Raw genomic sequence first — 25,671 nt, forward strand, 5'->3', positions numbered from 1 at the left:
AACCGTTGACAAAATTTCATCAATATAAATTGATAACGGTTACATACCGTTGTCAAAAGATGAATATAACAACGGTTTTGCACGCAATAAAGCCGTTGTTAAATTTTGACATTCAATTAAATAAGATAACGAAATGAACCGTTATTATATATAATATTTAACAACGGTTTTTGAGCGATAAGTCCTTGTCAATAGTAAACTACGACAATGGATTTGATGCCGTTCTTAAGATTTAACAACGGTTCTTGATGTTATATAACGGTCGCTTGTTATTTGTACAATCGTTGTATATATTTAACACCATCGTTGCAATAACGGTCCCGTGTTTCTATTTAAAAACGATAACTTGCATTATTTGACCGTTATTGGATGTCTTATTTGGCGTAGTGTTAAATCTAATTGATTAACTACTAGCCATGATTAGTTAATTAGTCTTACAAATTAGGATTTTCACCGACTGGGTTAAGACTAGTATAGGCTGCGACAATTGAATAGACTGACTTAATGATTGTGACCACATGTTAAGGATAGATGTAAAGGGCATATTAGAATCTAGTGATGATATGACCTTAAACAACATAAATTGCTCTGTTAATTAGTTAAATCATACCCCCGGATAACTACCTAGTAAACTTGTTCCCTATACTTTTGAATCTTATTGAATTCATCATTTATTTACTTGCAATTAGTTCATAGCCAAACAAACCAAATTCTTCAAGAAATCGGTTACTTTAAGACGAACTTAATCATTAGCAAACTTGATAATTACCGCCTCCTTGTGGATACGATACCCTGCTCATCACTAGCTATTTGTTAGTATTAAGGTATGATATAGGTGATACGACTTTAGCCTTATCAAATTTGGCGCCGTTGTCGGGGAGGCAATTATTTTCTGTTTGTTTTTGGTTATTTTTGTCTCTTGTCACAGGGAACTTCACTTCCTTGAGACCGTTTGACGTTTCTCTTATTAGTTTCATGTACGCCCAGGTCCGAGATTTTACCTTTATATCCCAATCCATAGAAGACTTTTCGCTACAAACAAAAGTTTCAAAGAGAAATTGGTCAAGTAAAAAACTTGAGTATACTTGACAGTGACATAGAGCATTAAATTACTTCATAAAATTCGTCCTTTGAAGAGGACAACATAATTTATTATGTTGATACTCCAATTCCTACAATGATCAAGATGCCTACATTAGCAGTCATTCTAAGCCTACTCTAGCTTCCAAACCTAAAGGTGTAACACCTTCGTACACCGAGGTGCCTTACCAAGACCACCTAGTGCGTGAGAATATTATCATCCTGGTTACCCGAGGCATAGTAATCAAAATTGACCATCAAGAAACGTACTTAAAGTAAATAAATTTAAAGTGTTTACATCAAAACCAAAACTGAGAAGTATGATTCAACTATTCCAAACCAAAACCAGCTAAACTAAATAAAATTTCAAGACACAACAGCGGAAGACTACTATCTACCTCGTGGTGACTCCATCCCCAGCTAATCCCGCGCACATCCAAGATATACCTGCTAAACAACCTCTCACCATTCCCGAATGGATTACCATTGTTTTCAAAACATTTAAACGGGGCCAGTTACTGCATAAACAATATAAGACAAACAAAAGACAATTACACAATAACAATCCTCCAACACCATCGCGTCACCAATCATTAGACTACACACTAAAGTGTGTAGCCCTGCCGGAATATCCATCGCAACATATATTCCACAACGCCAGTGGGGGACCGCAGCTATTCACACCTAAGCCCCGCTCATCTCCATCAAGAGAATAACTCATGTCTATTAATGTGCGCATCCCCTTGTGACGGGAACCACAAGGGGAAAATCAAAGGCGTGAACCCACTCCCGAAAGTGACTCCACTCAGTCGAGGGCGCACCTCACAAACCATAGACAAATCACAATCCAATCATAATACCATTGTAAACAATGCCAAAACCCAATTATGATATAATCACATGCCAATAAACCAACAACCATCTTATATAATTTACACAATAACTGAGTAGGGAAACCGTACCTGGAATGAAATCACCAAAATCAACACAAGCAGCGGATCAAAAGCGTCCCTCTATGAAATCACCTCCTATAATCACATAATCATACGATTACAATCTAGAATCAACAATACTCCCAATAATCCCTAATTCGCCCAATTAGGTTTAAAATAAAAAAAATAATGAATTGACATAAAAATAGTACAAGGACCTTACCCACAATACGACGATCTCAACGGTATAAAGAATTCCGAAATTCGACGATTCTAGCCCTTGGATTTGATAGCAATGCGAGAAGAGAATTCAACGGTGTTTTTTTTCTTTGTAAAAAGGTTTGGAATTTAGGTAAAATTAAAAAGAATTGACGAAAATACTTTATATAACCTTTTCACGCATTGCTATCAAACCCGGCCAAAACCCATATAACCCGGCTTACTCGATCGCGTAACTGAGGTAGTCGATCAAGTACCGCCTACTCGATCGAGTTGCCCTCACTTGATCGAGTATCCATCAGGCAGAACACACTCTAAAATTTCAATCTAACTTACTCGACAGATTAAGCCCTACTTGATAGAGTACCCAACAGCTCATAAATCCGAGGTATTACAAAAGGATTCAAGCTCCCTACTACATATAAAGGTACTTTTGAGATTCGCCCATTATAAATCAATTTGGTGTAGCGAAACATGTTTGGAGGAGGAGCAAGGGAGGACCCTGCTAAGCATATGGAGAAGTTCACTGATTACTGCTGCTTCATCACTTTGAATGCTGGGTAACTCAGGACCAAGTAAAGCAGGTGCTCTTTCCTTTTTCTCTACGAGATGGTTCTGCGGAGTGGCTACGTGATTTGGATATGGAAGCTCATGCTATTATAGACTGGAATTCCTTAGCTCTTGCATTCTATAAGAGGTACTTTCCACCGCAAAATACTAATGCTCTAAGAAGCAAGATTACAACTTTTAAACAAGGTCCCACTGAAGACGTGACTAAGTTGTGGGTTCACTTCAAGAGACTAGTCTGTTTTGTTCCACATCATGGTTTTCAGATATGATTTTGCGCAATCAGTTCTATAATGGGTATATGATGATCATAAAACTTTATTTGACTCCGCTGCCAATAGGAGATTTCAGAATAACACTAATGATACTAATGCTTGGTAGTTAACAGATGAGATGGCTACTCACACTACTGAGTATGGTAACCCCAGAGGTAGTACGAGAGGAGGTGGTTCAGATAGTGCAGTTGTAGCTCAGTTGGAGGTATTGACTGCCCAGATTGCCGAATTGAAGACGTCCTAGTCCTTGGGTCAGCAGCAGATGATTCATGTTATGGTTCGGCAAGAGGTGTCTTGTGAGCAATGTGGAATTTATGATCATAGTGCAGCGAGGTGTATGAGTACGATAGAGAAAGTCCATGCTTTCCAGTCTTTCAAGCAAGGTAATCCTTATTCAAATTTCCTCAATAAGAGGAGTCAGAATGTGCTCAATCCGCCACAGAACAATGCATATGTAATTCCCCTAGAATCGCGGAAATCAACAACAAAGTAATTATCAAAGGCGGAACCAAGGAGGTCCAAGTTTTAGTCAGCAACAACAATTTCAGTAGAAACAACCTCCTCAGTAAGCTCCGAACAATGATATTGTCGAGATGAAAGCTATGTTGCAATAGACTCTTGGATGGCGGGTCCTTGCTGAACCACATAGATTATGGGCAAGAGCTCTTTGGGCCAAATATTTTAATGGTATATGTGATGTCGATATATTTCAACCTAAGCCAAATTTGTCCAACGTTTGGGCCGGAATTACATCATAAGCTAAGATTGTCTCGGCAGGAACCTCAGTTGTGGTAGGAAATGGTCGAACTACACTTTTCTGGGATCACTCTTGGGTTGATAGAGGTTGGATATCCGATAAAGCTATTATGACTATTCCCGAATCAATTTTAGGCCGCAACAGTTAGCGAAATGTGAGATGAGACGTCAGGTTGGAAGTGAGAATTATTCCCAAATTACCTTCCAAGAGAGGAGCTTTTGAAACTTGAAGCTTATACGCTTGCTCCAGAGCCGTATATCGAGGACGCATTTTTCTGGGCGGAACTTCCAATAGTAAATTTTTAATAAAATCTGCTCTTGCTTTTATTCGTCCAAACGAAATGCCCTCTGAACCCGATACAGATGATTGTCATCTTATATTGAAAATCCCCATTCAACAGAGAATCTGTATGTTTATGTGACTAGCTTCTCATGATTATGTGAAATTATAATAGAGTCTGTCGTAATTTATCAGACGATTCTATGTGCCCTAGATGCTTGCTTGACGACGAGAGTACGAGACTACCGATCATGTTCTCAGGTCCCGTCCTTTCTCTGCCGAAATTTGGTACCAAGTTGGTTTGCCTATAACCCAAGCATCCAGTTTATCCACTCCATTTTCTCAACGGGTTTCGAATAATATACGTAATACTTCCTAGTTTGCCTCTGTTGATTGGTCTATGAAGTTCGCTTTAACTTGTTGGTGGATATGAAAGTGGAGGAATAATGCCGTATTTAGAAGAGGAAATGAAAATCCAACCGACCCTCTTCATTTCCTCCAACAACAATATATTTCTTATAAAAATGCTTTCGCTCTATTTTCGCTTTTTAATTCCACGCCAGGTTCTAGGTATGAAGAAATTTTCGTGAGATGGCATCCTCCTCCCTTTGGTTGGTTTTTACTTAATACAGATGGCGCCTCAAAAGGAAACCCGGGCGACGCGGGTTGTGGTGGAATTATACGGGATGACTTTGGTAATTTTGTATCCGCGTATCCTTTTTCTTGTGGCATATGTAACTCAATGAGAGTTGAAATGCGTGCTCTATTGGGCGGTCTTGAGCACGCTCGTGCCTTACGTTTAACCAAGTTGTTGGTTCTTATGGATAATAGTTCTTGTGTAAGTTTCTTCCGAGAACAACAACTTCTGAGTAGTGGGCTACGTCCTTTAGTCCAACGTTTTTTTTTTTTTTTTGCTACAAGAAACGGGAAAAAAACCCAGAAAAGGAAACTAAGAAATAAAAAACAAAGCTGCCTCAGAATTTCCCTTGCTTCTATAAGAGGTCGTTGTTGTGTCTGAGTCACTCCGCGATTGGCAAACCAGTCCGCACACGCGTTAGTCTCTCGATAAATCTGATGAAACTCAATGTTCCATGGATGGTCACTAATGAAACATTTGCAAATTTGGACTAGATGGCTATACGCCGATGGGGTGTTACCTCCTGATTCGGGTAAATCAATGATTACTTCCGAGTCGGTTTGAATAATAATAGCTTGAAACAGTCGTTCCTTCGCAATCATCAGTCCTCTTTTTAACGACATCAACTTAGCCCTCGTCACCGTAGCTAACCCTATGTTTTCAGAAAACGCCACTAGCATATTCCTCGACGCATCACGAAAAATACCCCATGCCCCTGTTAAACCCGGGTTTCCCTTTGAGGCACCGTCGATATTGAGTGCAATCCAGCCATCAGGAGGAGCAAGCCATCTCACAAAAATCTCCTTCTTCCGCCGGTTATTTGAATCATTATTGTTATCCAATTATTGTCTCGCGTTCCTCACCTCCCAACATCCTTTAATCCAACATTTCAAAGAATTAATAGGGCTTGCTGTTTGAATCGAGCTGCAGATTGGCTCGCCAATCAAAGGGTAACATCGGCACCTTCTACCACTTTTCTCAACGTCCTGCCGGCAAAACTACGTCCTATTCTTCGTGAGGATGTTTTAGGAGTTTATATTTATCGTATTGTAGCTAATTAGTTTTGAGGCTCTGTCCCTCTTATGTACTTAATAAAAACATTATTGCAAGACAGTAAAATGTAACGGGTATTAAAACTCAAAAGTTTTTGGACAATTTTAAGAATGATAGTACCAACTTTTTTTTTTGGGGAAAGATAAGCGTCTCATTAATAGTTAAACTTCATGTCCCTCACAACATTTTCTAAGGTAATTACCACATCACCTTATGTCTCACATATCCTATTCATCCATTGCATAACATTCCTATTAACCAACAGAACACTGTTTTAAAAACCAAAACACCCTTACTCGACAGAGTAAGGCCCACTCGATAGAGTACCCAGAGACTCATAAAACCGTAGTATTACAATAACAGTGTTCTGTCTGTAGGGTACTCGATCGAGCATCCTGGGTACTCGATCGAGTAAGTGGCACTCGATCGAGTACGTCAGCTACTCGATCGAGTAACTCGGTTTACGGGTGATGTTTTGTCGGATTTTGTTAATAACACGGATTAGTATATAAACCTTTCCGTCATCTTCATAATACACTTTTACAAACCTAATTACAATGAAAAAAGATTCAAGTTACGTTCTTTGCATTCATCCGTGTTATTGACAAATCCCAGACCTTTTGAGGTCGGATTTCACCGTTCTTTGCATCCTTATGATTCTTGCGTCGAGGGTAAGATCTACGTACTAATTTTATAGTATTTAGTCAAGTTTGGTTAAACCCTAATTTGGGGGTTTGGGGATTTGTGTTAGTTTTTGTATGTTTAATGATTATGTGATGATGTGTTAGGAGGAGGATTCGTAGAGGAGGCTTTTTTATACAGCTGTTGAGATCGTCTGCGTGTGTTACATTCCAGGTAGGGTTTCCCTACTCAGTAGTGGTCACATAATATGTTGATTGTTGGTTGTGATTGTTGTACAATATCGTATTCGTATTGTGACGGTTGTTGGAATTGGTTACTGTTGATAGTTGTAATTGATTGTAGCTGTCTGTGGTTTTCGGGGTGCGTCCCTGGCTGAGTGGGGTCACTTGCGGGAGTGGCTTCACGCCCATTATTAGCCCTCTGTGGAACCCGCCACAAAAGGGATGTGCACATTAATGGATTTGAGTTGTTCGCTCTATGGTATGAGCGAGGCTTAGGTGGGAACGGCTGCGGTCCCCCACTGGCGGAGTGGAGTAACCTGTTGCGATGGGTACTCTGGCAGGACTACACACTTTAGTGTGTAGTTAGTGATGAGGAGTGATTGTGGAGTCTGGGTTATGTGACGGTTGAGATGTGTTGGTTTCTGTCTTATAGTGATTGTATAGTTGATTGTGTGATTAGTACTGACCCCGTCTTTGTTTTGAAAAACTGTGGTGATCCATTCGGGGATGGTGAGCAGTTGTTGAGCAGGTATGAGTCGAGGCATATGGGCTAGCTGGGATGTGTCGCCACAAGATGATAGAGTCTTCCGCTGTAGTTTGAGTAGTTTGTCAGACATTTTGATTAGTTGTTAGACTTTTGGTTTAAGAACATGTAACCGTATTTCCATCAGTTGGTTTTGGATTGTATTCACTAAACTTATACTATTTAAATGTTGTTTCGTTATTGTCTTATGATTATCATTGCCTCGGGAAACCGACATGGTGACATCTTTATACCTGAGTAGTCCTTGTAAGGCACTTGGAGTATGGGGGTGTCACAAAGTGGTATCAGAGCGACGATCCTAAAACCTGTAACTAATGAATATAATGAACATAGGGAGTCAATTAAAATAAACCCGGGGTAAAGGTTGTAGGAGCTAATGCAAAGACTTGGGAGACGTCCTAAAGTCGCGAACTCGCCCTGCAATTTTCAACCGGTCACATAGGGGGTATGTGTCAAGGTTGTATGTGTTGTCTGTTGGTTCAAATGTGTGCACAACGGTATGTGTTGTGAACTATTGGATGTTGGAAGTGGAGAATTGAAAGTATGGTTAAAAGAGAAGAGATGTGTTTTATATGTGAATTGAATGAAAGGCATATTGGTTGTTTATAACGTGGCATTTTGATAGCATGAGTAGAATTATTCATTGATTGCGTATAGAATTGCTAGAAAACATGAGTATTTGTGATAGTATTGAAAGTGTGGTAATATCTGTAAGATTGGGAAGTGAGATAACATGCGGGTAGAATTCACGAGTCTGCATGACTCGATCCAGTGGGGGGCACTCGATCGAGTAGGTGAGGTGCTCGATCGAGTGGGTCTGACTCGATCAAGTGGTCAGTTTGATGTTTTTATGATCAGAAGCGTGTTTTTGGGTACTCGATCGAGTACATAGGGGAACTCGATCGAGTGGGGGGCACTCGATCGAGTGGCTTGTCAGCTCGGTTGAGTATGTTAGAGATCAGAAGATCTGTTTGGGATCTTGAGTCGGGGCACTCGATCGAGTATGTTGGGCACTCGATCGAGTAGCCGCCACTCGATCGAGTAGGTTTTGGCACTCGATCGAGTGGGTTCTGGGCAGGTTGTTTTCGTGTTTTGGGTTATGGTATGTATGGTTATATCTACCTTTTCTTATATAGTTTCAAGATGCCGCCAAAGAAAACCGCTTTGTATGCGAGAGCTGAGAGCATGAACGTTGACGATATAGTTAAGATGTTGGAGCATCAAGATGCTCTTACAGAGGCCCTAAAGAGAGTGGGGAAAGATTAGGAGGTTGATCACTCTAAGATCAGTCTCTACATAGCGAGGTTTAACCCAAAAGAGTATAAGGGAACCGAGGAGCCAATTCTTCTTGAAAATTGGCATCGTGAGATGGAGAACATTCTGGACTTGGTACGTTGTCCGGATGAGATAAGGGTAGAACAAGCTGCGTTCCACTTGAGGGAGGCAGCACGAGAGTGGTGGGATAAGGTGAAAGTGAGTGCTAGAGAGATGTATGAGAAGCAGGGGCTGCCTGCTATTCATTGGGAAGAGTTTAGGAAAGCTATGAAGAGGGAGTTCATGCCGGAGCATGTGAGGAATAAGTTGAGGGAGGAGTTTGATGGGTTCAAGATGACCTCTGAGATGTCTGTAGCTGAGTACTACAAGCAGTTTAATGAGAAGTCTAGGTATACTGAGGATATGGGTTTGAGTGAGGAGAACCTAGCTTTGAGGTTCGAGAAGGGGTTGACCCCCAAGATAATGGATAAGTTACCCGTGGGAGTCCTTACCGATGTTAAGGAAGCTTATGAGAGGGCTGGGAGAGCTGAGAGGTTGGTAGAGATAGCCCGAGAGAGAGGTGCTGAGAAAAGAAAGTCTGGGAGCGAGGGTGGTGGCCAATCCAGTTACAAGAAGGGCAACCACACTCAGGCTAGAGCATATTCATCTAATTCGGGGTTTAGTGTTGGGGCTTCATACGGGCGTGGTCGTGGTAGTTGGGGTATGATCTGCTTTAACTGTGGCGGTGTAGGCCACAAGAGACATGAGTGCACCAGTGCGGCGAACGGGGGTTACCAGAGGCCGGGACAGGGAAGCTTTTCTCAGGGGGCGGCACAGAGTTTTGCGAGTAACAGACCGGCTGGGTCATGGAAGAACCGGGGAGGTCAGAGCAACAACGGTGGAGGTAACCGCAATGGCGGTAATTCTTATCAGAAACCAGTTACCAACACCAACAACAACCAGGGGTCGGGTGCTAAGCCGACTACCTCAGCCAGTACTGTCCAGGGAGGTGGACAGAAAACCAGTGGAAAGTGTTTATGATGGAGAAACAAGCAGCTGAGGACGACGCACACATTATCACCGGTACCTTTCTTGTTAATGGTGTTTACACCTTTGTTTTGTTTGATTCAGGGGCGTCTCAGTCGTTTGTATCTTCGAGTCATGTTAAACAGTTGGGTTTGAGAGAGTATGAGTATGTAAGTGAGAAAGTTTTTATACCTTCGGGAGAGTATGTAACATGTGGGAGGTTGTTTAGGGATGTATCTATGATAGTTGGGCAAGTTGATCTACCTGTAGACTTGCTAGAGTTTCCTTTAAACGGTTTTGAGATGATAGTCGGGATGGATTGGTTAGGAAAGTATAAACCAAAGATAGACTGTCATCAAAAGAAAGTGTCTTTGAGAGTCCTAAGGGTATTAGTGTGTCTTATCGTGGGTTTGTTGTCAAACCCAAAGTTAAGTTGATTGCAGCTGTGACTTTGAAGTCCTATCTGAGGAAGGGGTGCCCGTTGATCTTGTGCCATGTGAGAGATGACCGGATAGAGAATCCGACAGTTGATCAGATACCAGTGGTGGGGGGAGTTTTCAGATGTCTTTCTAGAGGAGATTCCGGGGTTGCCACCGAAGAGGGAGATAGATTTCATGGTTGAGCTGAAACCGGGGACGGGGCCAATCTCTAAGGCACCGTACCGGATGGGTCCTAAGGAGTTGGAGGAGCTCAGGAAGCAGTTGGATGATCTGATAGAGAAAGGATACATTAGACCTAGTGTATCACCGTGGGGAGCACCAGTTCTTTTCGTGAAAAAGAAAGATGGGAGTTTGAGGTTGTGCATAGATTACAGGGAGCTGAACCGAGTGACAGTGAAGAACAAGTATCCTTTGCCAAGGATAGATGACATGTTTGATCAGTTGAGTGGTGCATCGGTCTTTTCCAAGATTGATTTGAGGTCGGGGTACCATCAGGTGAAGATTAGAGAGGTGGACATACCAAAGACAGCTTTCACGTCGAGGTATGGCCATTATGAGTATGTGGTGATGACTTTTGGGTTATCTAATGCACCGGATGTGTTTATGGATTTGATGAACAGAGTTTTCAGTCATTGTTTGGACAAGTTTGTGGTGGTTTTCATCGATGGCATCTTAGTCTATTCCAAGACTAAGGAGGAACATGAGGAACAACTAAGGATTGTGTTGCAGACCTTGAGGGAGCATGAGTTGTATGCTAAGCTGTCCAAGTGTGAGTTCTGGTTAGAGAAGGTTACTTTTCTGGGGCATGTGATCTCTAAGGATGGGGTAGCTGTGGATCCGGCAAAGATTGAGGCAGTTACCAAGTGGGAAGCACCAAAGAATGTAGTTGAGATTCGGAGTTTCTTGGGTTTAGATGGATACTACAGACGGTTTGTGAAGGATTTCTCCAATATTGCTAGACCTATGACGGCTTTGATGAGGAAAGAGAACATGTTTTGTTGGGATGAGAGTTGTGAGACGGCGTTCCAAACATTAAAGGAGCGTTTGACCACAGCTCCTATCTTAGCTTTGCCTGAAGGGAGTGAGAACTTTGAGGTGTATACAGATGCCTCAAAGAATGGGTTGGGATATGTGTTGATGCAGAACGGTAAAGTCATTGCCTATGCTTCTAGGCAATTAAAACCTTATGAGGAGAATTATCCTACACACGATCTAGAGTTGGGTGCAGTGGTGTTTGCTCTCAAGATTTGGAGACATTACCTTTATGGGGCGACCTTTAAGGTATTTTCAGATCACAAGAGTCTCAAGTACATCTTCACTCAAAAGGAGTTGAACATGAGACAGGGGAGGTGGATGGAGTTGATTGGCGATTATGACATGGATATTATCTACCATGAAGGGAAAGCCAATGTAGTTGCAGATGCTTTGAGCAGGAAGAGTGTACATTCTTTGTGCACAGCTATATCTTTGATGAGGTTGAAAGATAAGGTTGGGAGGTTTGGGATACACGTGATGCAGAGAGGGGATGCCATGGGAGATTTGATAGTGCAGCCTGATTTATATGATGATATTCGAGGTAAACAGGTGTTGGATCCTAAGATGGTAGAGTGGAGAGCTGGAGTAGAGAAAGGGACAGTGTCTAGATTCTCTATTCATACAGACGGCAGTTTGAGGTTTGATGGGAGGTGGTGTGTCCCTAATCATGAGGAGCTAAAAAAGACAATCATGACAGAGGCACATTGTACACCATATTCGGTACATCCAGGTGGTGACAAGCTGTACAAGGATTTAAAGAAGACGTTCTGGTGGCCTGGGATGAAGAAAGAAACAACTGAGTTTGTGGCCCGTTGTTTGACATGCCAGAGAGTTAAAGGGGAACAGCGACGACCACAAGGTAAGATTCAATATCTTGAGGTACCTGAGTGGAAGTGGGAATCCATCTCTATGGATTTTATCGTGGGTTTGCCAAAGAGTCAACAAGGTAACAACATGATATGGGTTATAGTGGATCGACTGACCAAGTCAGCTCATTTTGTGCCAATGAAAGATACATGGACTAAGGCACAATTAGCTATGGCTTATCGGAAGCATGTGTTAAGGTTACATGGGGTGCCTGACATAGTATCTGACAGAGATGCGAGGTTTATCTCAAGGTTTTGGAAAGAGTTACATGAATCTTTGGGAACGACACTGAAGATGAGTACAGCATTTCATCCTGCAACAGATGGTCAGACAGAGAGAACAATCAAGACTCTTAAGGATATGTTACGAGCTTGTGTGATGGTTTTTGGTGGTAGCTGGGAACAGAGGTTGGATTTGATTGAGTTTTCTTACAACAACAGCTATCACACTAGTATTGGCATGGCGCCATTTGAGGCCTTATATGGGAGGAGATGTAGGAGTCCGATTTGTTGGGACGACAGTGCTGAGGCAGTGGTTTTAGGACCAGAGATGGTACATGAGATGGTTGAGCAGATAAAGATGATCAGAGAGAGGATGAGAGCAGCTCAGGATAGGCAAAAGAGTTATGCAGATCTACATAGCCAGGATATCGAGTTTCAGGTTGGGGACAAGGTTCTTCTGAAAGTGTCTCTTATGCGTGGGGTTATGAGATTTGGAAAGAAAGGCAAGCTGAGTCAGAAGTTCATAGGGCCATATGAGATCCTAGACCGGGTTGGAGAAGTTGCTTACCGTTTGGCTTTACCGTCTTCTTTGAATAGGGTACATAACGTGTTTAATGTATCTCAACTGCGCAAGTATGTCAATGATCCATCACATGTGTTAGAGGCAGAGAGCATAGAGCTAGATGAGTCCTTGTCTTATCTTGAGGTGCCTAAGCAGATTCTTGACCGGAAGGTTAGGAAGACTAGGAGTGGTGAGACAGTTTTGCTTAAGATCCTTTGGTCTAATCATGAGGTTGAGGAAGCTACATGGGAGGCAGAGGAGGCCATGAGAGAGCGTTACCCTTTCCTTTTTGATCAGGTATGTATGGTTACGGGGACGTAACCTTGTTTCTTTTAGGGGGGTAGGAGATGATCGCAAAGAGTTTTTACACCCTTTTTGTGTTGTGTCGGTATATCTAGTAGTGCTTTGAGTCGGGTTGAGTTTGGTTGGTAGCATGTTTTTGTGTTGAGTTTTGTTTTGGTTGTTGTGTCGGGAGTGTGGTAGTATGTTTTGTTTTATTGTGGTTTGAACTTCGGGGACGAAGTTCTTTTTAAGAAGGGAAGACTGTAATACTACGGTTTTATGAGTCTCTGGGTACTCTATCAAGTAGGCCTTACTCTATCGAGTAAGGGTGTTTTGGTTTTTAAAACAGTGTTCTGTCTGTAGGGTACTCGATCGAGCATCCTGGGTACTCGATCGAGTAAGTGGCACTCGATCGAGTGCGTCAGCTACTCGATCGAGTAGCTCGGTTTACGATTGATGGTTTGTCGGGTTTTGTTAATAACACGGATTAGTATATAAACCTTTCCGTCATCTTCATAATACACTTTTACAAACCTAATTACATTGAAAAGAGATTCAAGTTACGTTCTTTGCATTCATCCGTGTTATTGACAAATCCCGGAGCTTTTGAGGTCGGATTTCACCGTTCTTTACATCCTTGTGATCCTTGAGTCGAGGGTAAGATCTACGTACTAATTTTATAGTATTTAGTCAAGTTTGATTAAACCCTAATTTGGGGGTTTGGGGATTTGTGTTAGTTTTTGTATGTTTAGTGATTATGTGATGATGTGTTAGGAGGAGGATTCGTAGAGGAGGCTTTTTGATACAGCTGTTGAGATCGTCTGCGTATGTTACATTCCTGGTAGGGTTTCCCTACTCAGTATTGGTCACATAATGTGTTGATAGTTGGTTGTGATTGTTGTACAATATCGTATTCGTATTGTGACGGTTGTTGGAATTGGTTACTGTTGATAGTTTTAATTGATTGTATTTGTCTGTGGTTTTCGGGATGCGTCCCTGGCTGAGTGGGGTCACTTGCGGGAGTGGCTTCACGCCCATTATTCACCTTCTGTGGAACCCGCCACAAAAGGGATGTGCACATTAATGGATTTGGGTTGTTCGCTCTATGGTATGAGCGGGGCTTAGGTGGGAACGGATGCGGTCCCCCACTGGCAGAGTGGAGTAACCTGTTGCGATGAGTACTCTGGCAGGACTACACACTTTAGTGTCTAGTCAGTGATGAGGAGTGATTGTGGAGTTTGGGTTATGTGACGGTTGAGATGTGTTAGTTTCTGTCTTATAGTGATTATATAGTTGATTGTATGATTAGTACTGACCCCGTCTTTGTTTTGAAAAATTGTGGTGATCCATTCGGGGATGGTGAACAGTTGTTGAGCAGGTATGAGTCGAGGCATATGGGCTAGCTGGGATGTGTCACCACAAGATGATAGAGTCTTCCGTTGTAGTTTGAGTAGTTTGTCAGACATTTTGATTAGTTGTTAGACTTTTGGTTTAAGAATATGTAACCGTATTTCTATCAGTTGGTTTTGGATTGTATTCACTAAACTTATACTATTTAAATGTTGTTTCGTTATTGTCTTATGATTATCATTGCCTCGGGAAACCGAGATGGTGACATCTTTATACCTGAGTGGTCTTGGTAAGGCACTTGGAGTATGGGGGTGTCACAGTAACTCTCAGCCTCACTTCATTTTTCACTTGAGCAACTAGAATCTCAGGCCTAGCAAGCAAAAATTCCAATCTGCTTTTATTCCTACTCCACCAGAGCTGTGTCATCAGGCTTGCTAGAATCATTGCAATCCCCTTCTTCCTGGCCCTATGTCATGGTCCGGTACTTTTGCCGGATCGTGGTGCGCACCCTTGCCCAACTCTAGGGCAAGAATGAAAGCAACAAGGGTCTCGTACTAGTGAGGGATCGCCCACTAGCACGTTTCTCGGGACTCAGGGTGTGTGTCGGGAATCCTAGTCACGATTATCAAGTCTGGCACACGAAAGAAATAAAAGTAAGCAATACGATTATTGAAAGCAAGCAACAAGCAACAACGAGCTTTTGGATGAGAAGCGGTTTTTGATAGGCTAGCACCTCTTATAGAAGCAAATTTGATAGTTTTGTCCTTGTAGCAGGATACATTGAATGTGAGAATAGCGATATGTTTTCTAAACGCTTAAAAACATATCTTAAACTAAAAACGAGACTCCAAGATTCGACAAGCAGGAAGTAGTCTTGGAGTACTAAATGAAACTAAAAACAGAAATGAAAATACATAAGCGGAAATATAAAATCTAAGGGCTCGAAGTGAAAGGGCCGCGCGCGCAATTCTCAGGGATTATGCGGCTAAATGTGCGGCTTCTTACACTCTCCCCCACCTAATATGTTGTCGCCCTCGACAACACCAAAATTTCGAATGGCGCTTCAGTGAGACATCCTCGGTGAGCTTTGGCCGTCCATGCTGTATTGAGGATTGGCTTTCTCTTCACTCCGGCTCGTAGATACTTCTCAGTCCACACCATGATCGGATTCATCGTCTCTTCAAGAATATAGTGCATTTCCTTGACGGTTAGACTACCGAACATCATGTCCTCCAAGTTTATCACTCGCTTGTGATCATTTTGGAAAGTCCATGGCCTCGTTGCTCGAGCAGAAGCTTCACGAGATCGTTCCAAGTACTGGCTCCAGCGCACCTTCACCTTGTCAATCACCACTTCAGCACCTGCATTCAAAGGAATGTTAGTTCTCCAGAACGCCGAATCAGCACTTCGGCGCGGCCCCCTGATGGTACGAGGCCTTCTTTTTTGGGTCGACTGACCCTCAAACCAGGATGTCGATTCAGCACATCGACGCGGCCCCCTAATGTCACGAGGCCTTCGACCCTCATCGTCTACTCCCCTTTGAGGTGGTAGACTCTCATTTTGTCTCTCGGGCCACTTAGCAGCATAGTTAGCCTGAGTCTTGTTCCCCCTCGGTTCCATTGAACCATTGGGTACTCTCCAAGGTTGCGCCCCTCGTCTCGGCATTGGTATCACCCTCACTGCCGATATCCGAGGGTTCCCCTTGTCCTCATCCCCCTCCACGGTCTTCACTAAGAAAGACCTCATCAGCAGCATCGAACCGTCACTTGGCTTTAACACTGCTAATACTCTCTGAAAGAACTGCATCCCGAGTACTAACTTAAAATCGTCCAACGAGACGGTGTTGAAGTCGAGCTCTCCTGACCATTCACCCACCTGAACCGCGAGCTTCTAAGACACTTCTTGGACACGTCTCATCTTCCCATTAACTGGCTTCAGGCAGCTATTGGCGTTGCTCAGAACTAGTCGCAACCAATCAGCTTCCTCTTTAGTCACGAAGTTGTGGGATGCACCCGAGTCGATCATGGCTCGTGCTTTCCTCCCATTCACCATCAAGTCCACGTACATGAACCCGGTGGATTTCTTGGCGAGGGGTTCTTCCAACTTCCCCATCGCGCTTATCCTCTATAATGAGCTCATACGCGAGTGGTCTTCCTCATCACCCGAGTCTTCGTCATACTCTTGGTGATAGTCGGCCAGCGCCCCGTTAAGACGCTCTTGAGCCCCCTTTGGCATCTTCTGAATCATCACGTTGAACTCGACCTTGTTGGGACATTCGGCCATCTTGTGAGGACCCTTGCACACAAAACACGCGAACGGTTTCTTTGTTGTGGACGCAGTTGAGTTTCCCACCTTTGAAGATGAGCTTGTGGGCGAGTTCGAACTGCTCGCCGCTTGAGCCTGACTCCCCTGTGAGCGAAACCGAATGTACCCAACCGAAATCGAACTAGCTTGAAGCTTCCTTCTGTTGAACCCAATTTGAGGCGCACCAGTATTCTCCGTTGGTGCCACATCTCGAGGTATCTCTCGCTCCCCGTGGAAATCGAGAAGATGCTCCGCAGCCGATATGGCTGAAGACAGAGTCTTGGGGTTCTGTCTCATTACCTCCTGTTAAGCCCACCACTTCAATCCGTTGACGAACTCGAATGTCCTGTCTGTCTCGGTCATTTCCGTATTCTCGAGCATGCAAGCTGAGAATTCCCTCACATAATCCCGGATTGATTTGGTGTGCTTTACTTCCTTCAGCTTCCTCCGAGCGACAAACTCGGTGTTCTCGGGGTCGAAGTGATCCTTCAAAACCCTCTTGAAGTCGGCCCATGATGTTAGCGTGATCGTGCCCGCTTCGATTTCCTTGTACCTTGCCCGCCACCACATCTGGGCATCGCCACCAAGTACATACTTGCCGTGTCGACTTTCCCTTCTTCGTTGAGCCCACTTACTCGGAAGTATTGCTCCATATCGAAGACGAAATTATCGACCGCTTTCGAATCCCTCGACCCATCGTAGGTACGAGGTTGGGGCGCCTTCACCTTACGACCCCTAAAGACTTCCCGTCATTGGCCACCGCTTTCAAGAGCGAGGCACAAGTGTTCTCTAGCTCCTCGATCTTTCGATGGAGGTGATTGATCTCTTCCGACCGATCATCGGGGATTGCCTCACTGATCGCTTGGATCTGGGTACTTATCCCGTCCACCTTCGACTCAAGTTCACCAACCGTCTTTTCCATCTCCTCGAGGCTCTCTCCCATTCGGATAACGATGCCCTCGAGTAAGGGATGCTTCTTATCGATAGCCTCCTCTAAGGCGTCCACTCGGTCCTCTATACTCTCGCCCATTTTCTCGATCTCGATGAATAAATGCGGCTTGCAGGAACCCGTCCGAAAACCGGGCTCTGATACCAAGTGTCACGGTCCGGTACTTTTGCCGGATCGTGGTGCGCACTCTTGCCCAACTCTAGAGCAAGAATGCAAGCAACAAGGGTCTCGTACTAATGAGGGATCGCCTACTAGCACATTTCTCGGGACTCGGGGTGTGTGTCAGGAATCCTAGTCACGATTATCAAGTCCGGCACACGAATGCAATAAAAGTAAGCAATACGATTATTGAAAGCAAGCAACAAGCAACAACAAGCTTTTGGATGAGATGCGGTATAACAACCCGACCCACCACGGTCGTAACACAACCCAATAAGATGGGATACGTACCTTTGGGCCCATTACTTGTCCTCACTTAAGCCCAAAAGCACAAGGCCTTGTTACTAAGTGGTGGGTGGAATCGCTTATAAACATATCACAACCTCCTCAATTCCCCGATGTGGGACAGCATTACTCTCAATAACTTGGGGTGTTACAATCTCCCCCACTTAAAGAACACAACGTCCTCGTTGTGCCTCCAACTTGACCGCAGCCAAGCCCAGAATCCTCCCCCGCTAGGTGTGTGACCCGGGTACTCTCGACCACGGGCTCACCACACGGTCGCAGGGTCGCTCTGATACCATTTATAACAACCCGACCCACCACGGTCGTAACACAACCCAATAAGATGGGATACGTACCTTTGGGCCCATTACTTGTCCTCACTTAAGCCCAAAAGCACAAGGCCTTGTTACTAAGTGGTGGGTGGAATCGCTTATAAACATATCACAACCTCCTCAATTCCCCGATGTGGGACAGCATTACTCTCAATAACTTGGGGTGTTACATGCGGTTTTTGATAGACTAGCACCTCTCATAGAGGCAAATTTGATAGTTTTGTCCTGGTAGCAGGATACATTGAATGTGTAGAATAGCGATATGTTTTCTAAACGCCTAAAAACATATCTTAAACTAAAAACGAGACTCCAAGATTCGACACACATAAAATAGTCTTGGAGTACTAAATGAAACTAAAAACAGAATTGAAAATACATAAAATCTAAGGGCTCGAAGTGAAAGGACCGCGCGCGCAATTCTCAGGGATTATGCGGCTAAATGTGCGGCTCCTTACACCCCTGCTTCTATGTCTCCAGTTGATCCACCGGTCAATGCAATGCTGTCCAGGAAGATGTACACTACACCAACATCGTTATCTGTTATTGATTTCAATTGCAGAGTGTCGATGGATATTTCACAGCCAATGTAGACCACCAACACCCTATAGCATAGCAGTAGCCAGGATAAGCCGATAACTGCCTTATCGCCATTAACAATCCTATCGATATATCTTGCTTCATACAATATTCCTTGTAATCGTACCATATCAAGGAAGAGAATAGAAAAGAAAGGAAACGATGATAAAACAAAAGTTTGATCGACGAATAGGAGTAGGATGACAGAAAGTGAGTGTGCTCATCGGTCATTGGTTGTCATCTTTGTCGATGGTTAGTTCTCGGATTTTAAATGATGAACACAGATATTAATTAAACAAATTTGCATCGTATGTCATCACTGATTTTACATATCCCACACACACTTGTGCCTAAAAACTTTGTTCAAGTAAATATAGGGGAATCGATAGGTAAATAATCGAGAAAACATTAATGTCACGAACAACCCTAAAAGCTCTGGTAACCTAATTTAAACGGGAGGGAAAAGAGTTGAAATAAAAAAGGGTTTTTCCAATCTGTATCCCCGTGGTTTTCACTTTTCCCAAGTATACCTTCGCGTATCAGAGATTACTAATTGTACCTCTAAGCTTACCTAATGGTTCTCAACCGTGACTAAACTTGGCTACTCCGTTTGTTTTGGCAGTTAAGTGCTACCATGGCACGCCTTATGCCAACATGGTTGCTTACATGGCATTATATTGACGGTTTTTCTTATTTATCGTCTCACTTACGTTTTATCGACTTTTAATTATTTGCAATGACCAAACTACCCTTATTATTTTCAGATTCCGAATCAAAATCGATCTAATTAAATCCAGAAAATTTCGCCCAAATCCTCTTCAAACCACCCTCTAACTCAGTCTTATTCAAACTCAGAAACCCGACTTCACATCGTTATTGAGCCCAAATCCTTAATCGCAAACATCAAAGACCCCAATAGCTTCACACAATAAATAACATGGATTTGGGGGTTAGGGTTTCAAGGGTACCTGAGAAAGACGCCGCAACAGTGAGCGAATAAGGAGCGCGATAGTGGATTGCGTCGCAGCAGGGGACGCAGTGGCTGGTGTCGACATCGAGTGGAGAGGTACAGATCAGCAGCGGAAGAACGGTGTCCGACAGAGATGTGCGTCACATCAGTGAGCGACGAGTGTGGCAAGGACCCACGGAGGCTGACAGACGTGGGGGCAACAGAGCAAGGTAGGAGGCGGTTTGGGTTGAGGAATGGGATAAAGTGAAGAGGTTGGTGAGTGTGAATAAGGCGGGACATTACAAATAATTAAAAGTCGATAAAGCGTGAGTAAGACGATAAATAAGAAAAACCGTCAATATAATGAAATTAAGGATATGACTTGTGAATGGTAGAAGGGGTTTTAGTAATGCCATGTTGGCAGCCAAGTCATGCCTTGTTGGCACATTAAGCGTGCCATGTTGGCAATTAACGACATCATTTGACGGAAAATTGGAGATTAGCCACGGTTGGGAGCCATTAGGTAAGCTTAGGGGTACAATTAGTAATCTCTTATACGTGAGGGTACAGTTGGGAAAAGTGAAAACCACGGGGTATAGATGGGAAAATCCCAATAAAAAATGCAAAAATAAATAAATAATACACTCCATGACCACTCCCAATGTACAATACCAGCAAAGTCACATTTTCAACCAGGATGATGCTGATTAAACAGAGTAGAGTATAAATCAGGCCTCAAGGCGTCCAATCCCGTCTCAATGAAAAAGATCTATCAGGCGACATCACCAGAACATCAAATATCTTCAAATGTCGCGATCATCCCATATCCTGTTTATCTTCGAATACAGCATGGTCAGTGGATTGACGGAAGTAGGAGTTTGATGATTGCAAGAATATAAGAAAAATATAAAGAAACTCCACTTTGGTCCCTTGGAGTCTAAGAACTAGCTCAAAGTGACATTATTGTTCAAGCACATGTATCGTGTAACTTCGAGTTAATAAAGTGTTATTTGTGAACTCTTAGGTCACCAAAGTCGAAATTTCCAAAATATAATATAGCGAACTAGTAAAACAAATTCACTGGTATAGGCATTGGGTCACACACAAACAACCACGACTCACGACATTAACATAGTAGAACAAAGACCACACAAACAAACCTCAAATAAGAACTATATATGATTGGCCGAACCGTCTCTCCTGCAAGATCTCCCCAGCTTGACAGAATGGTTAGGAGTTTAGGACTAATCGCTCTTATGTTCAAACTTCGAACTATATTTGATCCACTAATTTTGTTTTCGTGTTAAAATTATTATGTTAAATGTAAGAAAATCTTTCTTAGATCATGATTGAGCTTATTCATTATCTATAATCTATTGGGTTGAGACATTTTCCAGGTTATAAATAAACTCATCTCAGTCTCTCTTCGGGATGTGTTAGGAGTTTAGGACTAATGCGGTTGTAGTGTTACCGGTTTGGTGTTAAGTCAGAATAGTTTGGTTCTTGCCTCGAATCAGGTTCTAAGAGTCGGGTCTTTTACTCAGGTACTACTAAAAATTTCAAGACAGCAGACTTTCTAGTCAGCTACTGAAAAATAATAACATACGGAATGTAAACAAGTTTTGCAGCATACCTGGCAGTCCATTCTGTCAGTAATTCCACCATGTCCAGGGATGCTATCACCAAAGTCCTGAAAGAGGCACAAAATCAACGCCAAAGAAACTACGCCTGAGTCACACATGTAGGGTCCAAGTAATAAAGGCCCAGGATCACAATGGAGCCATGCAGTAGATAAATCCTAGAAGTGGTTATGGTCAGCACAAACAGGATCAGCATATCAGAGAGTAAAATGTCAAAATTCTAGACTGTATAAGAGTAACATAAGCTATAGGTATATATCAAAGAAAGATTTGTACCGTTCGAGGACAAGTTAGCCATTCAAATCGACCCATGACATTTGCGAGCTGCCAAAACAAAAGTGCACAATATCACATACTTAACACCACAAAATAGCGAGTAACATCACAAGTTCAGCAAGATTGACGAAAGAACATACCACAAAAGCAGAAATTACTATAGTGAGAGTCATTTTGCTTTTTTCTGACCTAATCGAAAACAATGTCTAGTGAGTCACTAGCCTCAATGAAGATGAAAAACGGAATATGAAAAGAAGTCTTTCTAATGTTATAGAAATCAGTAGCTCCTTCAGGCTGCGACTCATCACATTCATACCATCAGACATTCAGACTCAAAACAACAGAATTCCCAAGGAATACCAACTAAGCTTTCTTGAGAAAGCGCAATGAGCATAACCCACTTTCATTCAGAAAAAAAATGTATAAAGAAATAAGCAACAATTAGTTGATATAGCCTATCATGAAACTCTCACCAAAACATTCCTTCAAAGATATTGGCCACAGTAAATGATGACTGGGTGAACACAACAATTAGAATCATGTGCGTCCATGCATATTGCCCAAACTGATATTTGTACATCTTTTTCTTAAGCGATAGAATAAAGCACATAAAACCTGAAAGCAGTTACAAAACAGCATTAGCAAACTTTTTACCACAAAGAGGCGTGTTCATCAAACACGCCAAAAAAGAGCAAACAAACAATGACAATTAAACAATTTCCAAAACATGTAGCTTCAAAATTTACAACATATTTACGGACCTCTACTTCATTCTCAACTCTCAACCTCCCCCTTTCCCTATTAGTTAGTATTTATATATCCCACCCGAGGCCTCATAAATCAAATGCAATACCCAACCCCTAGGCAACAAAGTCAGTCAGAAGCAAGATTGATGTGCGGAAATGTGGATTTCTACCAGGTATAGGACGGGGTTAAAAGTAAATCTAATGTAACAAACTAAAAATAGCTAAGAAGATCCAAAGTTCAGGGATTGCGACCATCCTGAACAAGAAGTAAACTTCGGATGTTCAACTGATTCAGATGGTTAGTTACGAAGTTAACTGGGAAATGGTATACTTATTCCACATAAAAGGCTTAAAAATTGTTGAGTAAACCACATAAAAGGATTTACTGGTAGTTGATAAGACTGCTCACAAGCTTATACAACACTTTGTTTGAATTGACAGTGTTGACAAGCCGCTGGCTGAGAAATCGACCATATACGAATAGCATCGCAGTGAAGAAAAAGTGCCTGGCAAGACAAATAATATACAAAATATTAGACCCATGCTATTCATACCAAGAAAAGGCCGAATTCAGTGCATTCAATAGTTACTCAAACCTTAAACCCTTACCAATTTAATAACCGAAAACCAGGAAGATGTCGATCTTCACGAACTTTTCTTAACAGATTAAAAAGCTCTTTGGCCATAAGAATTTGGATCACGACCACCATGGCGCAGATATACAGATGTCCCATGTAGATAGTGAACCCCAATCATCCACAAGGTAGAATATGTGCGAATCCACCTGGATTTGTACTTGTTATTGTCATTGACAAGTAGATTGCCCCCATTTGGTTTGGTAAGTTCAGAGGGAATCTGATAGGAAGAAATTTACCGAACACTTTAGAATAAGCATTAGATATACTCCGTAATTCAAATGGCCCAACAAAGGATCAACGCAGAATAAGTGCAGGAAAATTTGAGCTGCTATATACGGAGTACAAGAAAAGACTATATTTCAAATATACGAACCTCATTTGACTGCTTACAGCGCCTGAACCTTGGAGTTCCTGAACCACCTCCGCCGGAAATAGAAACAATAAAAAGAATATGGTCTTATTAATCATGTATCACCTCTTATATAACAAGATAAAGAGTGCAATGAACAGGGGAATAAATGACAAAAAGATATCATATAGAAAGCACAACAGTACACAGAACGAAAGAGATGCCATGGGTATGGACATTACCACATTGCATAAGAATAGGTCATTCAGAAAACTTGACATGTAAGGTACGCATAAGTCAAAGACTGCCTAGTATTTCTGTAACCGTAAATGAAATATCAGACAGCTCTAGAGTCTACTCGCTCTGAAGGATACAGCTCACTTCCCATGGCAAATAGGGACATCAAAATCCACCCAGATCACAAATGCAACGCTAATCTCTTGGACAATTCTCATCAAACTACCTTAGTCACACACTCATACTTCAATTCACTTCAGAAAAATCAAGTTAACTATCAAGGTACCCGCATAGGTATACAAAAAAAAAGGCATTCAGACAAAATAACCGATTTAGGATCAACCAAGAAACCGCCAATATAAATTAAGGCCAACTGCACATACGAAAACATGCAAGGAAAAAATGGACTTCTCTACCACAAACTAACATTAACTGTATCCTATATCCTGTCACTCTGTCACCAATGGACGTCATTACGTCAGTTCTCTAGTTCTTACAAATGAATTAGCATTTCAATTCTATGCTATTCTTGCTAAAGACCGTCTTAAGTTTACACAATAGTCAGGACTCAAGATAGCTATCATTAAATAAACCGCCCAGCAAGGAAAGAGCTGTCTTTATTATCTTAAGCTTAAGACGGTCTTAAACGAGATTTCGTATTCAATATGGGCAGTACATGAACAATTATCACCCCTAGACATTAATTACTCCCTCCGTCCCGGTCAATTGTTGTCCTTTGATTTTGTCATAAAGATCAAAGAAAGGGGAGAGGGTCAATTACTAAATGACAAGTGGAACAAATTGAGGGTGAAGAATTAAATTGTTCATCAAATTCATTTTTTAAAATAGAAAAGAGAATAATTGACTGAGACACCTAAAGTGAAAAAGGACAACAAATGACCGGCAGGAGTGAGTATGTCATAATCTCACTAATAAAACCTTCAACATTGACAGTTGAATCAAAAGTAACAGAGTTTTCATCAATCAACAAACCTCCAAATACCTAACAACCTCCAAATTCCTTCATCAACTATAAATACCAGTAAAAACACAGAAAATACAATCATTATCTCTAATCATCAATCCTAATTAATCAATTAAAGCAATGAAATAGTAATACTAATAACAAACGGCATTCATCTTCAACTTTTAAATAGAATTAGCAAAAATCATTTCTGGGTTTACACAATAATTGCATAATTAATAGACCCACAAATCAAAATTACAGAATTAAGTACAGTAATTAAAATTCCCCTACTACTAAGAGAATAAAAATTCTCTTAGTTTTCCTTCCAAAATGCATTTGCCTTATTAAAGGAAACAATTAAAACTTTCTTTTAATAAACTATTTATATTTTCCTTAAAATATAATTTTATTATAATTATAATTATACTCTAATATTTTAATTAAATTCAAAATTATGATTTTTTTTCATTATAATAAAATAAAATTGGTATTAAACTATAAACTATAAATTTAAATTTTTGCATAATGCAATAATGATTACTTTAGAAAGTAACATAAGACATCTCCCTTCTACTAAAAGAATAAGATGTCTCTCAATTTTTTCCGCTGAAGTGAAATGTTCTGTATTGGTCCTCGCACTATATCATACAAGTATTAATTATATACCATAAATAGGAGATACTATTACTCATTTTTAATTTGTAAACACACATTAATGAGAAATTTTGATTTACTATACATATGGTATTGCATTAATAATGAGGATGATATGAGAAAAATATTCTCCACAATTTTTTTCATAGTTTTATTTTCCTTTTTTTGCTACAAAGGTACTCTACAAGTTGACTATCTCATTTTGAGAATTCTCTAATTTTATTGTATAATTAAGTCATTACTTGAGGTTATTCTTTTGGTAAATGTAATTGTATAATAATATTGTTTTTAATAACCCAAGATGTGTGAGGTAACCTCAAAGCCTCCTAAGGAGGTCATGAGTCGCAGGTTCGATTCCCAGATAACA

At 41.6% G+C, this 25,671-nt stretch overlaps 2 long non-coding RNA genes across 3 annotated transcripts; both read right to left on the reverse strand.

Annotated features, from left to right (window-relative positions):
• Positions 1-1,334: 1,334 nt before the first annotated feature.
• Positions 1,335-21,490, reverse strand: LOC141648146 (uncharacterized). Its single transcript, XR_012545943.1, has 3 exons — positions 21,431-21,490; positions 20,470-20,633; positions 1,335-2,108 (listed from the first exon to the last, which is right to left on the reverse strand). It is a non-coding gene; the product is annotated as an uncharacterized LOC141648146 (long non-coding RNA).
• A 50-nt stretch (positions 21,491-21,540) lies between these two features.
• LOC141648145 (uncharacterized) lies at positions 21,541-23,719 on the reverse strand. Of its 2 annotated transcripts, XR_012545941.1 has the most exons (6): positions 23,471-23,719; positions 23,069-23,314; positions 22,187-22,965; positions 21,854-21,902; positions 21,714-21,761; positions 21,541-21,595 (listed from the first exon to the last, which is right to left on the reverse strand). It is a non-coding gene; the product is annotated as an uncharacterized LOC141648145 (long non-coding RNA). The 2 variants fall into 2 exon arrangements; XR_012545942.1 differs by lacking the exon at positions 21,854-21,902 and having other exon boundaries at positions 21,542-21,595.
• Positions 23,720-25,671: the final 1,952 nt, after the last annotated feature.

The sequence above is a fragment of the Silene latifolia genome, chromosome 3 (genome assembly GCF_048544455.1).
Source record: "Silene latifolia isolate original U9 population chromosome 3, ASM4854445v1, whole genome shotgun sequence".
Taxonomy (NCBI): domain Eukaryota; kingdom Viridiplantae; phylum Streptophyta; class Magnoliopsida; order Caryophyllales; family Caryophyllaceae; genus Silene; species Silene latifolia.